Source organism: Panicum virgatum, chromosome 7K (genome assembly GCF_016808335.1).
Source record: "Panicum virgatum strain AP13 chromosome 7K, P.virgatum_v5, whole genome shotgun sequence".
In the NCBI taxonomy this organism is placed as follows: domain Eukaryota; kingdom Viridiplantae; phylum Streptophyta; class Magnoliopsida; order Poales; family Poaceae; genus Panicum; species Panicum virgatum.
The window spans coordinates 16,087,923-16,104,161 of NC_053142.1; the positions used below are offsets into that span (position 1 = coordinate 16,087,923).

At 44.1% G+C, this 16,239-nt stretch overlaps 1 long non-coding RNA gene across 2 annotated transcripts; it reads left to right on the forward strand.

Moving 5' to 3' along the window:
- The first annotated feature begins 12,520 nt into the window (after positions 1-12,520).
- On the forward strand, positions 12,521-14,940 carry LOC120639848. 2 transcript variants are annotated; one of them, XR_005661716.1, is made up of 3 exons: positions 12,521-13,078; positions 13,168-13,263; positions 13,529-14,940. It is a non-coding gene; the product is annotated as an uncharacterized LOC120639848 (long non-coding RNA). The 2 variants fall into 2 exon arrangements; XR_005661715.1 differs by having other exon boundaries at positions 12,524-13,078; positions 13,199-13,263.
- Positions 14,941-16,239: the final 1,299 nt, after the last annotated feature.

Here is a 16,239-nt window from a genome sequence, read left to right on the forward strand (position 1 = left end):
GAGCAGCATTGTAACGGTTATGGGTTTTGAATCCTTGCTGGTTAGAAACCTTGATCGGTAGTAGAACCGATAATGTAAATTGATTTATAGAAATAGTTGCAAACATCAGGTGAGGGTAGAAACAGTATGTCTAACATCGATTGGACACGGTAGAAACACTATATATAACGTCTATTTGAGGCACCACATGAGGGTAGAAGCGCTATAGCTGACATCAGTTCGAGACACAACGTGAAGCTAGAAACACTATATATAATTTGAATATTTAATTTCAATTTTGCATTCAAATTTGAATCATATTTAATTTTCAAATTGGATTCAATTCATAGAAAACATATTTCATCTAAAAGAACATTCAATCCATAGACAAATTTATATAAACATAAATCTCATCATAAACTGTCATAGTCATAAAAGTATAATTCAATCATGCACATTCCAATAATAAACGCTACATATGTACATGACACCTTATAAAAGTTGCTTCATTAGGGTAGTCCCAGAAACTACTACTAGTTTGTAGCCCATCAGAGTTTTATTTACATAATAAAATCTATGAAACGGACCAACATTTTTGCTGCCAAATATCATTCCTTTGTACATCTGCGATAGTCTCAGGATAGTCGAGCTATCGCATACATCATTTTCGTACCATGAATTAAATAAAAGTACATCTCATATCAGAGTATTTATTACATAACAGGGGCATAAGCCAGTACAAGTCCACTGGACTGAATCAGAAAATGAAAATGCAGCATGAAGATGGAAGCTGGGAACTCATCCGATGGGCAAAGACTAAGTGCAGAATGATCCGTAGCCTCAGGCCAATCCATCATCGAAGTTGTCCCCGTAGTCATCAACTGAAAGCACGTAGGTATAATGAGCACGCGAAGGCGCACCCAGCAATACTCCTCCACTTTCAGCGCTGTAGTAACCAAGGAGTTTGAGTCTGGGGAATTTCAAGGATAGATAAGGGCTATTTTGTGAAAATAGCAGTTATCCCTATGTTAGAAACCAAATCAAGTTTTTCATCACAAGGGGGGAGGGGGTTGTTTTTCCAGTATAGTTAGCCGGAGACTGACACTCCACGCTATCTCAGCGTCCCGCTAATCACAAATCTAGGCCGGAAGTAACAGACAAATAGAAGGGAAGAGGAAACACTAGTGTGGGCTGCTTTCTCCAATGGATGTCCATGACCGAGGACACGGCGAAGCACTTAATTTTCCACCCAGTAGGGGTTATACATCTGTACCCACAAGAAGCATCACCTCGCCGACCCATCAGATGATATCAGAAGACACTCCTTCCGGGTCACTACCCTCCAGGTTGGAAAGCACCACATGCTCCGGACTTGTGTCGAGATCTATCTGCCTCACAAAGATATGGCCAAGACATGGCACAAAGCCTACCTCCACCTTAGAGCCAGACCTCTCCTAATCACTGCACCCTGCTTTTCCTGTAGTGATGACCAGAAGATCCGCTCTAGTCCAAGAAGTCCACACTCAATCGTGACTTGTGGTGTGCATGCTTACAGAACCTAGGAGACAGGGGTCAACTACTAAGTCCTTAGGGTTGACCAGAGCAAGTTTCTCCATACAGGCAAGTCAACACTCCACCCTCAACACGGGATACTCCACCCTCAACACGGGATCCCTGTGCCTACTCTGGGTAGTCCTGTTGCTCGTAGCCTGGGTCCTCCGAGGGGCCCTACGGGAAGTCGTGGTATTTGGGGCCATTCCTCGCATGTCACCACCGCTACGACCACCACCCCGCCACCACCGTCGCCGCCAGCGGAACACCTTCGCCGTCACGCCGGCCTCACCACCAGCATCACCGTGGCTGCGTCATCGCCATCCTCCGCGCCGCCGCACACCACCAGCTCGTGATAGCTGCGCCGTTCGTGCCACGCCATTCTATGTCACGAGGTGCGCCTCGTCGCGGTGATCCTCCTCGTGCCACTCACTGTCCCTGGCAACCTCGCCACTGGTGGTACTGTAGCCACCATTCTGTAGCTGGCCCTAGACCCGCAAGATAGAGACAGTGAGATAGAGAGGGTATGGGAGGGGTGAGTGAGAAAAGTATTCGTTGAGAAAATAGGTCAAAATTTCTGGAAAATTGGTAAAATGTGTAGAAATTCATAGGAGTATCCAAAAATTTCAAATCCAATTTTGTTAGATACCTGGAACTGAACTCTATTGCAATGGATAATTTTTTCCATGTAGTTATATTTCTATTTTAGCTGTATAATTAAATTTTCAGTTTTGTTGTAAATGCAATAAATTCAAATATAATTGTCCAAAAATTAGTTTAGGAATTTTAACATGTATGTCATGCATAGAGATAACTACAGTAAAGTTTCTAGTAATATTTCATGTCTCTATATTTTTGTACACTTTAGATAATTCTATTGTATTATTAAATGCATAGTAAATATGTTGTATGTACAAAAATTACAAACAATTCACATTAATTGTAGAATATTATCTCATATTTGAATGTAAATTATTTTTGTTTAGAAACTGCTTTAAATTTAGTGAATGTAATTCATTTCGTCATAAAAATTTGTTAGATGGCACGTGACTGGATATACGCTCCGGATCGAACTACCCTAGCGTTCCTCGTTGGTCTCCTTGAGTTTCTGCGTGCATGCCGGAACGTTAAAAGAAATTTCATATCGTGCCTGTGCATTGACTGCAAGAACGTGAATGAAATTTTCTGATACGAAGAAAATCCACTTGCACATTCTAAGGAGGTGTTTCAAGGCAGGGTATACATGTTGGACCGAGCATGGGAAGAAGGAATCATGGAGGATGATGCAGACGATGATGATGAAGATGTTTGGAATAATGTGGTGATGGATGATGGCATTCAATTTGATGGCCCTACGACTAATGTGTCGGATGAGCCTCAAGTGGAAACCAATCTCGACCAGATGTTGCGTGAGGGTGGCCGTGACCTGACCGATGAAAGGGACATAAAGAAGTTCAAGCGGTTGAAAGAGGATGCAAGGAAACCTTTGTATGCAGGGTGCAACGATGGAGACTCGAGGGTGCACACGACACTGTCACTGCTGCAGTTGAAGGCCAGAAATGGGTGGTCAGACAAGAGCTTTGGTGAACTACTTGGTGTCGTAAAGAAGTTGCTCCCCGAGGAGAACGCACACTACTATAGAAATCTAAACCAAGGCAGGGCATAATGGCTTAACCGAGGTGGTTTTTGCAACCGTCTCGGACACAAGGCCATGGTTAATCGTGACCTTTACCGAGGCGGTCATGTAACCACCTTGGTTAATAGTTTAACAGAGGCGGTTTTTTGTGTAATGCAACCGCCTCGGTTATTAAGTATTAACCGAGGCGGTTTGTTTAAAAAAACCGCTTCAGTTAATACATATTAACCGAGGCAGTCAGTCATTATTTGCACTGCCTCAGTTAAGGTTTTCCAAAATAAAAAAAAGCTTACTTCATTTCGAATTTGAATCTGAAAACAAATTTGAAAGCACATACAAATCAGAAAATACATGTATGAAGGATAAACACACACACACACACACTGAGTGAATATATTAATTACATTCATGCATGTCACACACTGAGTTCACAAAATCACATCAAATGTTCACTAAGCACCTACTCGAAGAGGTCCGGTAACTTGTAGTCGTTCAAGTCGAGGTCGGTTCTCCAATTGCGTAGCTTCACGTACTTCTCCTCCATCACTAGCTCGCTCTTGGCATAGAAGAACTTTCCATCAACATGACAACATTCGTCGGTGACAACCTTACAAATGTCGGATACTGTTTGAGTGATTGTTGAATTGTCCACCATTGACCTTCGCCACCATGCTATAGATTTTTTGAGCTACCGCCAGCTCGGTTGTATGCTTCGCAAGACCCGAGGCACGCACAAGCATAGTATCCACACAAGACCGAGCCTTCAGGTTGCTTGGCGCACTGCATGCATGTAACACATAGTCATTAGAACACATAGATAGCATGCATGATGTAGTAGCACATACAATTCTTCATACGTACCGGGAATTGTCGCCTAATGCGCAATTTTGTGCCATGCTTCTGCTTCTTATGCTCAGACCTCCGATCATAGCAATCGGGGTCTTCCATGTATTTCCTGTAAGCACTGTATGCCAACCACTAGTGTCAACAACAAATTCAATATACACTTTGAGTGCATAAAAGAATCTGTCGTCACTTACTATCGTAGACAGAATTCAAAATCCTTGTACCCTTTCTTGTTCATGTTGCACAAGGAGTCGAATATGACAACCTTTCCATCTCGAGGATAGATGCAAAATACATCCCAATGGCCCATGATGCTGTTGACGCTCCTTAGCGCCCCAATTTATGTACCGCAAGCGCACGGATCATGGTAGCTTTTCCCTTAGAGTACTCCCCCAAGGTTTATCAATCCGTGGACGGACAAAGAACTACCTAAGGTTTTCCATCTAATCTAACGTATCTATCCTAACATGAAGCATGAATTGCACATAAAGAGTAAACCTTTGATAGATATGAGTGTTGTGTAAATATTGATCTCATCCATGGACATAGGTGTAACCATAGCAAAACCAAAGACATGACTAGGCCTATCGTCATCTAGTTGTAGTTCAAGCTAATGAGCAAATAAATCATGCATCTCAAGCAATAGCATCTTTAAATCAAAACCTCCAATCCAACCCCTCGGGAACCCCCCTACTCAGGCCACTGCCCTGTCACGATGCTCCCTTTGGACAAAAGCATCCCGAAGCATGCTAGACATGTCGAACCCCCTTGGGTAGATCCGGTATGAACTCCTAGCCACCATAGCTACAAGAACACCCCATGCAATCTATCTCGAGAATATATCTAGGAATAAGCGCACCCAAGGCAAGAACGAAATAAAAAAGGAGAGACATGATCGCTAATAGATTCGGAAGACATGATTATCATTACTCACATAATAGATTTGTTTAGATCATCACCGCCGTGTGCACACCATCGATGAATCCAACTAGCTCATGAACTCCGCCATGGCACAACCACGCAAGGAGGCCATGGCGGCTAGGGGTGGCCTAAGCCATCTCCTAGACAACTTCGAAGACTTACGGCGGCCGTCGTCTCCCTCCGGTCTTGGCCCTAGGTTTTCGTCGAGTTCTAGGGTGGATGGATGCCGCGAGTTGAATAAGGTACGAGCTATTTATGAGTCGAGGAAGCCACCGGTCGAAGGGGAGGCCAAACCGCCTCGGAAATGGGCTAGGCCGGCTGGCTCATAGGCCTAGGCCGTCCGGCCTACCCTCTTTCGGGTCCGCCTCGGTCTCATCTTTCACGTGTAGACTCCTCGCATCTTTTAGAGTTTATGTCCTTCACAATTGCACCCCTTTGGACGTCGTTATCTTGGAGATATCTTCGAGGAAAAGATAGGATAGGGAATCCTTCCTTAAATCTTCATTTGCTTTGCTTAATCCTGAAGTATCTTGATCTCATCTTCGTGGACTTGGTCCTTTGGGCTCTCTTGGAGGATGGATGTGCATGAATGGGCTTCGAATCAACATGGGCTTTGGTCCTTTCTTTGGGCTCTGGCCTTCGTCTTTCTCCGTGTTAGCGCTCGATCACAGGCCTCGTCATTTCATGCTCCAAAATAGGCCAAAAACCTGCAAAAATGAAGTTTCCTCCAAAATATATGTGCAAATGTGAAAATGACCAATAATTAGGCCGGGGTTAGGACAATTAGTGATTTTAATATTAAATTCATTCCATTATCAAGGATAAACAAGGGATAAAATGGGTACTTAAGGAGCGCCAACATTCCCCCCATGCTTAAACCTTGCTCGTCCTCGAGTAAGTCCAGGAGCTTTGCTTATAAAGAAATCAGCGTTGCCCCTCAATGTCTTCTCTGTACTTAGTCATACATAACAAGGCATATTGCTCTCTCAAGTATTTAGCATTTAAGTTCATGTTGTGACCGGCTACTTTTTCATTATGGAAGATTGACTAGCAATTAAAGAACAAGCCACAATAATAAATAAATGCCATGCTCTCAAACTTAAGCGAACTTCAAATCTTTACCTTGTTTCATCGTGAAGAGTTTTCAAAAGAATGCATATCAAACATAAATGAGGTTCTCTTGCAAAAGATCATGGAAACACTCATCTCATCAAGTCGCTAAAGCCTACATTAGATTGTCTTCAACCTATTCTACTCATATATAAAAGTGGAAGGCTTATGTGGAGCTTGGTAGGTAAAAACAATCCTAGCAAAATATTATACTTGAAATATTATCAAACTAAGAAAGATCTAATGGAATTACCGAGACCAGTCAAAAAGGTGTAGCGAAAATTGCCTCTCATGCCATATTTCAATATAATGTTTTGGCGATTGATGACACACACAACACTTGGACTAATATATGTGTTAAGATGATCATTATCAGGCTTATAGGTCCAAGGGATGAAAAGATACAAAACCCCGAAGAAATCAGGTCGAAAGGACTAAGACAGAGGTAATTTGCACTCACCGGTTAAACCGACGTGAGGCAAATTTCATACACCCGGTGCAAATGAGTTCAGAGAAGACTCAGTCAGCAGAGTGCACTGGATGAACCGACGATGCGAAAAATGATGGCGTCGGTGCAATGGACCCAGAAGAGGAGCCTAGGGTTTAGCGTCGGTTGAACCGACGATGCCTGAATGGCAAGTGTCGGTGCAGTTGTCCAGAGACTCCATTTTTGGGGGTTTTCTGAGCTTACATACACCGGTTAAACCGACGATGAATTCAAGAGCGTCGGTGCAATTGATCAAGTAGCCGTTGGAGCAGTAACGGCTAGTTGCTGGGAAAATGCACTCACCGGTTAAACCGGCGATGACGATTTTCCTGAGCGTCGGATTAACCGGCGCTAAGGAAATTTGTCAGCTTTTCTTAATGGCTAGGTTTGGAGGGTTGGGCTATATATATCCCACCCCATGCCTCATTTGGTGTGTGCTTGAGTTGCTGAAGCCTGCTACACTTGAAGAACATCTCCAACCACCTTAGAGCTTCATTGTACATCATATAGGCTTAAGCACACTTGTTAGAGTACTTAGTACTTGATTAGGCTTAGTTCTTGAGAGAACTAGCTTGAGTGAAAGTCTTGCTGCGGCAAGCATCTTGTGTACTCGTCGTGTGACCCTCCGACTTGGTGTGGAGAGGCAACGATACTTTGTGCGGGGAAGGAGACCCCTCTTGGTGAGAAGCTCCGATAGTGAAGACGGTTTATCTCATGCAAATAGATTGAGCCCTAGGATAGAAAGCGATTAGCGACCCTATTCACCCCCTCCCCCTCTAGGGTCGGACACCCGGTGATCCTTACAAAAGGCCATTGTAAAATAATGTTGGAGAGGGAGGAAGATGAAACACACACATTTAGATAGGTGGACATGTGCAAGTGGCAAATGGATGATCCCGAGACACAAATGATGTTCTCATTATTGGATTGCACATGTTTGGAAGATTTGAGTATGAAATAATTCTTCAAAGTAACTTGGAAAATTAATGAAGCCAAAAAGAGCTAAGGAGCATTTTATTCTTCTATTTTTTTTCTTTCATTTTTCTTTTTTTCTCCATTTTTATTTTTTTTATTTTTCTCTTTCTTTCTTTCTTTTTTTCTTTCTTTTTGCTCCTTAGAACTTTTGATAACATAGAATACTTACCCAGTCATCCCCCCATGCTTGAACGAATGCTCGTCCTTGAGTATGAATAGTGGGAGAACCAACTAGCTAGGGTAAGTATCTCAAATTTACCTTCTTCTTCGTTGAACCGCTTGAATTGGTGTGCGGCAAGGATACACCCATTTCCCTGGATCTTCTTCATGGCTTGTAAGATGTACTGTCCTTTTCTGTACTTGATCTCGCTTTGCATTCTAGCTAGGACTTTGATTCTTTGCAGCTTGTCCAAATCCACCTGGCTAGGGTGTGTGTCGATACATCGTACCCAATAATGGCCCTTTGGGTAATATGCATAGGAGATAGGTAGATAATATTTTCCCCTAGTTCCTTGCATACATATGATTGCATCCTGTAAGCACAAGTCGTTGTCATGGCATTGTTAGTTTGATCGTAATGAGCATATCTTCAGCGATGCAATAATCACTTACAGTGCAAAAAGGGTGACTTGTGCGATGTCGAGGTCCTTGCGCCGTAGCAGCCTATGCATGTCGTGGAATTCAACGGTGAATAAACAATCATCTTCAAAGTGGAAGTACTCCTTGGGGGGCCCTGACAATGAAATCCTTCATTCCTAATTGAGTAGCATGCATGTACCAGAGATGGAACCTCCAGACCTCTCACGGCTCGTCCTAGACCAGTTGGCCCGAGGGCAATATGAACTTGCCATTCTCGAAGATGTTGGGGCAATCCGGAGTAAGGGGTCAGACTGATGGTGGTGTTCGCGGCCTGTAATTTAGACAAGGAGGAGTGGAAAAGTCAGTTAGCATCATCTCTATTGACCACGTGGGGTTGCCATTATTAGCATATAGACCTTTTGAACGTCGTTGAGGACTTGAACTCTTCTGCTATGTTGAACGCCGCCCATTCCTCGATAGTGAGGTGGGCGGGTTTGTCCTCATCTTGCGCTAGAGGCTTCTAAGGCATAGGAGGACATTGCCTTGTGCCCGTTGGACCGCTACTTGGAGGTAGGGTTTCATTACCTGTTGTACCCCCTGTACCTCCTTCTGGTTTGCTCGTGTTGGGAGGGGGCGGGCTATGTCCAGGACTGTAGCCGTGGGCGCCAGCATTGCTATTGCCATCACCGTCATTGTCATCACCATCGTTGTCGTTGTCGTCGTCACTTGGGCCACCCGGAGGAGACAACAACAGTTGCGAGGCTATTGACACCAGCTTCTGCTTTTCCAAGACAATATCTGCCTTGTTCCATAGCACGCGAGAGCCGATAGCACTGCCGATGATTGTGGCTCCTTCTTCAGTGGGAAAGTCAAGTTCATCACTGTCGAAAGTCATCGGCCGTCCATGCCATGTCCACCAAGGCATACTCGGGCGGGATTGGCTTTCCCTGGTACCTGGCTTCAGGGTCGGGTGGCTGTACGAATCCCTGCGCCATAGTCTTCTTCCTCCCCGTCGTGCCTGAGGGCACCTGTAGCATGCCAAGTGTTGGCACCTGTAGCATGCCAAGTGTTGGCTCCGTGATCTCATCGGCTGGGTACCTTTGGGGTTGTGAGGTACCCTACGACATCTGCTCTTGTGGCAGCAAGCTAGCCCGGATGAACATCTCCGTCCTTAGCTCCACCATCTTGGGGTCGGTGCTCGTGAAAGCTTCTTGTATCGTCCCCATGATAACTTCTTTCATTGCCTCATCTCTGCCTTGCTGGATGAGCCCTTCCATGTGTTGACGCAAAAATCCCGCCGGACGGATATCAGCGTTCCACGTACACTAGGACCGGGGAGATCTACTTTGCTTTATCGTACCGAACCCAGATCGGCGCGTGTGGTGTGCTATGGCGTGCTAGTCAGTTTGACCATTCAACTGACAAGGTGAAGATGATTCTTCTGAAGTCAAAAGCAATCGGCCGATCAGGCCGAAGTGATCCTGGCACGGCAGCGATGATGATGTAGCCATATAAAGCGCAATAAACGAATAATCATCCATGAGGCCAATTCCAGCATCCTGATGAACATAAGCAGTTCATCGGCTATCCGAACAGATCTATCCAGTTGATAACAATAAAGCTCGAAAGCTATCGGCTAGAAATCCGATAGGAAATAGAGCGCCGTTGAGCTCTTGATCCACTACGAGTAGAGCCATAAACCAATAAAACTTCGACTAACATAACTATCAGTATTTTCTATATGAAACGACAGCTAGCGATGCATCCGAAAGTTGCAATATAGAAATAATACCAGCAAGAGGTTAATCTGAACTTCACCAGCCGATAAATCTAATCAAAGCAGAACTTGATTCTAGTGGCACTTGAAAGCAACCAAGATTAAGATACAACAGGCTGTAGAACAGTCTATCATCTATTTCAACAAGATAAAGCTAATTAAAGTAATCTGAACAGCTAGACGATATTCCTTGATCATATTTCTATCCTAATAACATTTATTTTAAGTTTGCATGCATTAATATTGATGGGTACCTATTGTCCTATTTGATTATCTTTGTCCTTGAATAGCCGGGTTCTTTTATTAAAATCTTTTGGGTAGTTTGCTTAGTTGCTGAACAATGATTATGGGTGGTTTATAATAATGCTACTTGAGACATGATTATATATTCTATACTCTTTTGGAACAATATGATGAATTTATGAAATTGATTAAAATCAACTATGAAGCGACCACCCGGGAAAACAGCGCAACCACAAGGACTACATGGCTCTGGTTTTGGCTGATTAATTAGATTTCTCTAGCCTGCTAGTAGCTTACCGAAAGACGCAAGAGAGGGGACTAGATTTAAGAGGGGTACTCGGCTTGCCAAAGGGGTTGGTACGCCTACGGGGTACACTCTCTTTGGGGAAGGGTGCACTCGCCTAGCGGCTGAAACCTTAGCGAGCTACAACTTGTTAGAGAATCATTGTAAAGGCCTCGTAGCGTCCCTATGCAGCCATACCTAAATAAGTGTGGTATTGTGCCTGATCAGCACATGTGTGGTTGGGTTTAAAGCTCTTTGGAACTTTTACGCGACTTGTGTGTAAAGTGTGCAACCTCTGTAGAGTGAAAACTGATATATCAGTCGTACTCATAGTCAAGAGCGGCTCGGACCCTCACATGTCTACTTAATGGAAATCATTGATTAATTCAGTTATTAATTGTTCCACTCCTTGATGATTTTTTTTTACTCCTCATTGATAACTCACCCTTCCCACTTGATTTTTTTCATTTGCGCCATTCTTGTTTTGCAATTGTTAGACCCCAAATCCTTGCCTATCTTTTGTTTTCTTTTCTGTCCTTGATGACTTCTTGATATCGCTCATGCATCTCCTTTGATGAATAATTTTCTTCTATCTATGCATCTAACCTCCTTTTGATTTGTTGGTGATATTTCTTACCCTTACTCCTTGATGTATTTATTTCCAACTTGTCTTTGTAAGCCTAGGTCCTCTTGATATTATTTTCACTATATCCATCTTTCCCATTGTACCTCTTCTTTATCACTTTGGATTCTTTCCCTTGATTAAGAGACTCCAAAATACCTTCTCTACTCTTTTTCTGCTCGTTCAAAATAATTAGATGGTCCATACCATGCCACCTTACCTACGGGCTCCCCAACTCAATTAAAGAATGAAGCTACGAGTTCATTGTGAGGAGTAGTAAGCTTAAGGAGTTGAAGACTACAAAGCATAGAACATCACTACGCCCGAGAAAGAAGAATCGAAGATGCACTTGTCAAGAATGTCGAAGCTTGAAGAGATAGCCCCTGCTTAGGAGGACTCCCTATAGTGTTAATAACAATGTTAGCTTCATTTGTGTGTTTGTGTGACTAACTCTAGTTTAGGATGCTTGATATGCTTGTTGTTGTGTTTGCTTGATCTGACTTCTTGTAATAATTGCTGGTGATGTCTTGCGGGACTTGTGCCTGCAATGACATTGTCCATCCCTCCGTTATTCTATCAATGCCGCCATATCGTTCTGAAGGAAAGGCAAGTACAGAAGACTTGAAGCCAAATCTTTCTCTCTACCGCAGTCGTGTTTTCCTTCTCATTAAAATCCCTTTATCCTGATCTTTCAGCTTACCCTTAGACTTTGCGAATCTCGGGACGAGATTCTGTTTAAGGGGTAGTTCTGTCACACCTCAAAATTTCAATTTTGGGATGTGAATAAAATTTTAGATATAATTATCCATCTTCTGCATATTTCGAGAATTTTTCAGATTTTTTTTGGAAATTATTCTCATTTTCTATAGAGCTAAATTCATTTAATAGAAAGTTCTAGAATCTTTTTCACGAGATTCAAGTATTTTATTTGGACTTCTCGTGTCCCAAACTATCTCCAGGATTTTTCTTGGAATTTTCAGGATATATTTTTCATAGATTAAAAGATTTATCTGGACTTCTCTAGATTTATTTTATGCTTGAAAATATATTCTAAACGACTAAAATCCTTTCCCTTTTCTTTCTGGATTCAACTTGCTTTGTCCCATCGAGTCCCTTATTCTCTAATCTTTCACATTGATCACGCTCGAAATGAAATCTTATTTCGATTTCGGTATTTTCTGGTGATACTGTTTTGTCATCACCGTCAGCTCCGATGATCTCTAAATCCTATACCCAACTATCTTTATTTCAGTCTGTCTTACCTCTCTCTATACACTTTCTCCGTGACCCAAATTCTACCCGTCAACCCAAATCAATCTCGACCCAACCCAACGCTGTTTATTTCAGTCTGTCTTACTTTCTCTTCGGTCCATAATGTCGAACAGCAAATTTAACCTTGTCGGCCCGTTTCTCCTTTAAGCCCTCGTTCAAAATATTCATCCCAGTTTCAAGAAGTTTGCCGATCAGCCATATTCCTTGTCGCATGTCCAACCTGGACTTAAGGCCGAGTCCAAGCCGTACACGAGCACCTTCCCTTGCCACACACACGTGCAAAAAAAAAAAGGGCCAAGCGCCCAGCCTTGCTCACGCCCCTGTAGTCGCACGCCCCCTTCTCGCGTAGCCCTGCGCCGCCGCCAGTATCTCGAAGAGCAGAGCGCCGCCGCCCCTGGTTCGTCTCGCGTGCCTGCGACTCCCTGCTTGCCCTCCACCTTTCCCAGCGCCGCTGGAAGGCCCCTGCGCCGCCCTTCTTGGAGTGCCGCCACCAGGAACATCACGAGCACCTTGTGCCCCCTTCTTCTCGTCGAATTGCAGGAGCACGAAGCCAAGACCCTGCGCCGTTTCTGCTGCAGCTGTGCGCGCTGCCCCCTGCGCGCATCCGCTCCCAACCAATCTCGCGCAGAACGCTGACTTCCAGGCGCAGTGCTACTGCATGCTGGAGCCGATCGCCCAGGTCTGCAGCGATCTGGCCTCCTGCCCGAGCCCTACGCTTCGCCTGCTGTCATGGCCCTGGGAAATCACGAGCACAAGCGTCCTGCATAACGTCTCATCTCACTCGTTTCCGGCTATGTGTGAGTACCTCGACAGCTTTTCCTTGATTTCCTTCTTCTCTCTTTAATTTCCTTATTTGCCTCCTCTCGTGCCCTTCCTGCACCACAAGGATCGTCACCGGAAGCCACGGTTATGTGCAGATCGCCGCCGCCGTCTCCGAGCAGACCAGCGGCGCCTCCTTCCCGGCGAGATTCCGGCTGCTTCGGTAACTCCCTGCCGCAAGTTAGAGTTGTTGTATCATAGTTTTTGTTTCAAAATAAATTCAGCTTATAGTTTATTTTTGTTTTAACATAAATCTTCCGTTAGCTCTATCTTTTCAACTGTAGCTTTGTTTTAAGCTTTTCTTGCGCTCTCGTGATCGTAGGTTCGACTGTGTTCTTTTGATGTTTTTCTTCTGTTTAGTGCTGTTTGCTTAGTTGTGCTTGTTTGCTTATTTCTTGTATGTTTGTGCCAATGCTTATTGTGAGTAGAAAGGAACGCAGTTCGAGAGCTCTGAAGATGAAGAGTTGCAAGAGCAAGAGTTGAAGGCTCTTAGCAGTTATTATCTGGATTTAAGGCAAGTATATTCCTTGATCATATTTCTGTCCTAATAACATTTATTTTAAGCTTGCATGCATTAATATTGATGGGTACCTATTGTCCTATTTGATTATCTTTGTCGTTGAATAGCCGGGTTCTTTTATTAAAATCTTTTGGGTAGTTTGCTTAGTTGCTGAACAATGATTATGGGTGGTTTACAATAATGCTACTTGAGACATGATTCTATATTCTATACTCTTTTGGAACAATATGATGAATTTGTGAACTTGATTCGAATCAACCATGGAGCGACCACCCGGGAAAACAGCGCAACCATAAGGACTACATGGCTCTGTTCTTGGTTGATTAATTAGATTTCTCTAGCATGATAGTAGCTTACCGAAAGGCGCAAGAGGGGGGACTAGGTTTAAGAGGGGTACTCGGCCTGCCAAAGGGGTTGCTACGCCTACGGGGTACACTCGCTTTGGGGGAGGGTGCACTCGCCTAGCGGCTGAAACTTTAGCGGGCTACTACTTGTTAGGGAGTCTTTGTAAAAGCCTCGTAGCATCCCTATGCAGCCATACCTAAGGAAGTGTGGTATTGTGCCTAATCAGCACATGCGTGGTTGGGTTTAAATCTCTTTGGAACTTTTACGCGACTTGTGGGTAAAGTGTGCAACCTCTGCAGAGTGAAAATTTATATATCAGTCGTGCTCACGGTCAAAAGCGGCTCGGACCCTCACATGTCTACTTAATGGAAATCATTGATTAATTCAGTTATTAATTGTTCCAAGCTATTTATTTTCAGACATATATTTCTTTTTCATAAATGCGGGTTGGATCAAATCATAGCTTAGTAAATATGTTGTTAATATTCAACTATTAATTAAAATGCTTACGCTTTATCCAGCCAGCCTATATCCTTGCTTAAGCCTTGCATGTCATTTATTTTTCTAATATACTTGCTGAGTACGATATGTGCTCACCCTTACTATAACCACACTGCTCAGAGGAGAAAGTTGCAATAAAACTGAAGATGTTGCTGAGTTCTAGGTGCACGCAACCCCCGGTCGATTGCCTGTGAAGTGTGGTGCCGTCGTTTCCAGGATAAAGCTGTGTATCTCTGATAGACTTTTATTCGTTGTAAGTCTCTTTTACGTGATATTGTTGTTCATTATTCTATTATGACGTCGCTATATGTATGAAACTTGATCTTAACATACATATAGTTATGCATTCGGTTTTCTTTTAAAAACCGGGTGTGACATTGGTCTTGAACACTTTTGATCGTTTGGTTACACAGATTTTATTGTTATGTAAACTGCAGTCTGGCCAAAAACTGTAGTTTAGATATTCTCTCAAAACCACGTGAACATATCTCTTCCATGAAAAAGCTTCAAGACTCAATTCGAATGAAAGAAAATGGTACAGTATATATTTTTCTCTTACACACACATTTCATTATGTTATGTAGTGCTTTGTTTACTTGTTTGGACATACATATTGTTTCCACCGAATGACTGGTGCTCATGCATGCGTCAGCATTGCTAATCATGATGCCACAGCTAACCACCGCGCTGTACGAGCCTGATCGCGTTCTTGTGCCTATATTAGGACAGGGGAGCACAGCAGAAAGGCAATAGCGAGCTGCTGGTCATGCACAATATAGCAGTAGTTCAATATGCCTCAGACTTGTAATAATCAGCTACCTGCAAACGCCAAACAGGCAATTCATCACTTGGTGAGCGTTATTCCAGGGCGACCATTACCTCGCTCAGGCCGCTGCTAGGTCGCCTTTCCTGGCCAGGCGGCACATCTCGGTGGACGGAGGGCCCTGCGTGCTGCCCCCGAACTCCGTCGTCCGCTTCAGGCCATCCTACACTACGTAAAAAACAAAGAAAAGTGACACATATATTAGTGACGTGAAAAATAACCACGTCACTTATTTAATATTGGTGACGGTGAAATTTACAACACGTCACTAATATCATCACCATACATCTAATATTGATATATCAGTGACGTGTCTAGATTATACGCGTCACTAATGACAGGTAACATATCATTGGTGATGGCTTTCGTTGAGACACGTCACTAATATCGCAATTGATTAGTGACGTGCTTTCTCAAATCACGTCACTATTTGGATCTAAACAGCTAAAATAGAAAAAGTATACACACAACCTGGCCCTGGGCCACCACGGCCTTTCACCTGGCCCAAAACAGGCCCCCGCCGCCTCCCAGCCTCAAGCGCCGGGCCTCCTTCCCCACGCCACCTCTCTGCTGGCTCCTCCCTCTCAACCCTAATCCCTTCGCTTCTCCTTCCTGTGCACCGCCGCCCCCTTTGCTTCTCCTTCCTGTGTGCCGCCTACCAAACGCTGCCGCCCCGCCACCCTCCTCCCTCATTCGGTCCTCCCTAACCGGACCCGTGCCACCCACACTCTCATCTCCCTCTCCCGTCCTGATCTGAATCCTCCATCAATTCCTCTTCTCATATTCGCATGCGTGAGGCCATGGCGAGGCCACGCGCCGCAACTGACTTCCCCGCCCAGGAGGCCAAGGCAGCGGCCCCGGCTGCGAGCGGATGATTCCTCCAAGCCTCATGGATTAGGGAGGACGGATCCACGGAAGCGCAGGTGAAGTCGTCCCCACCTCAGCTACTG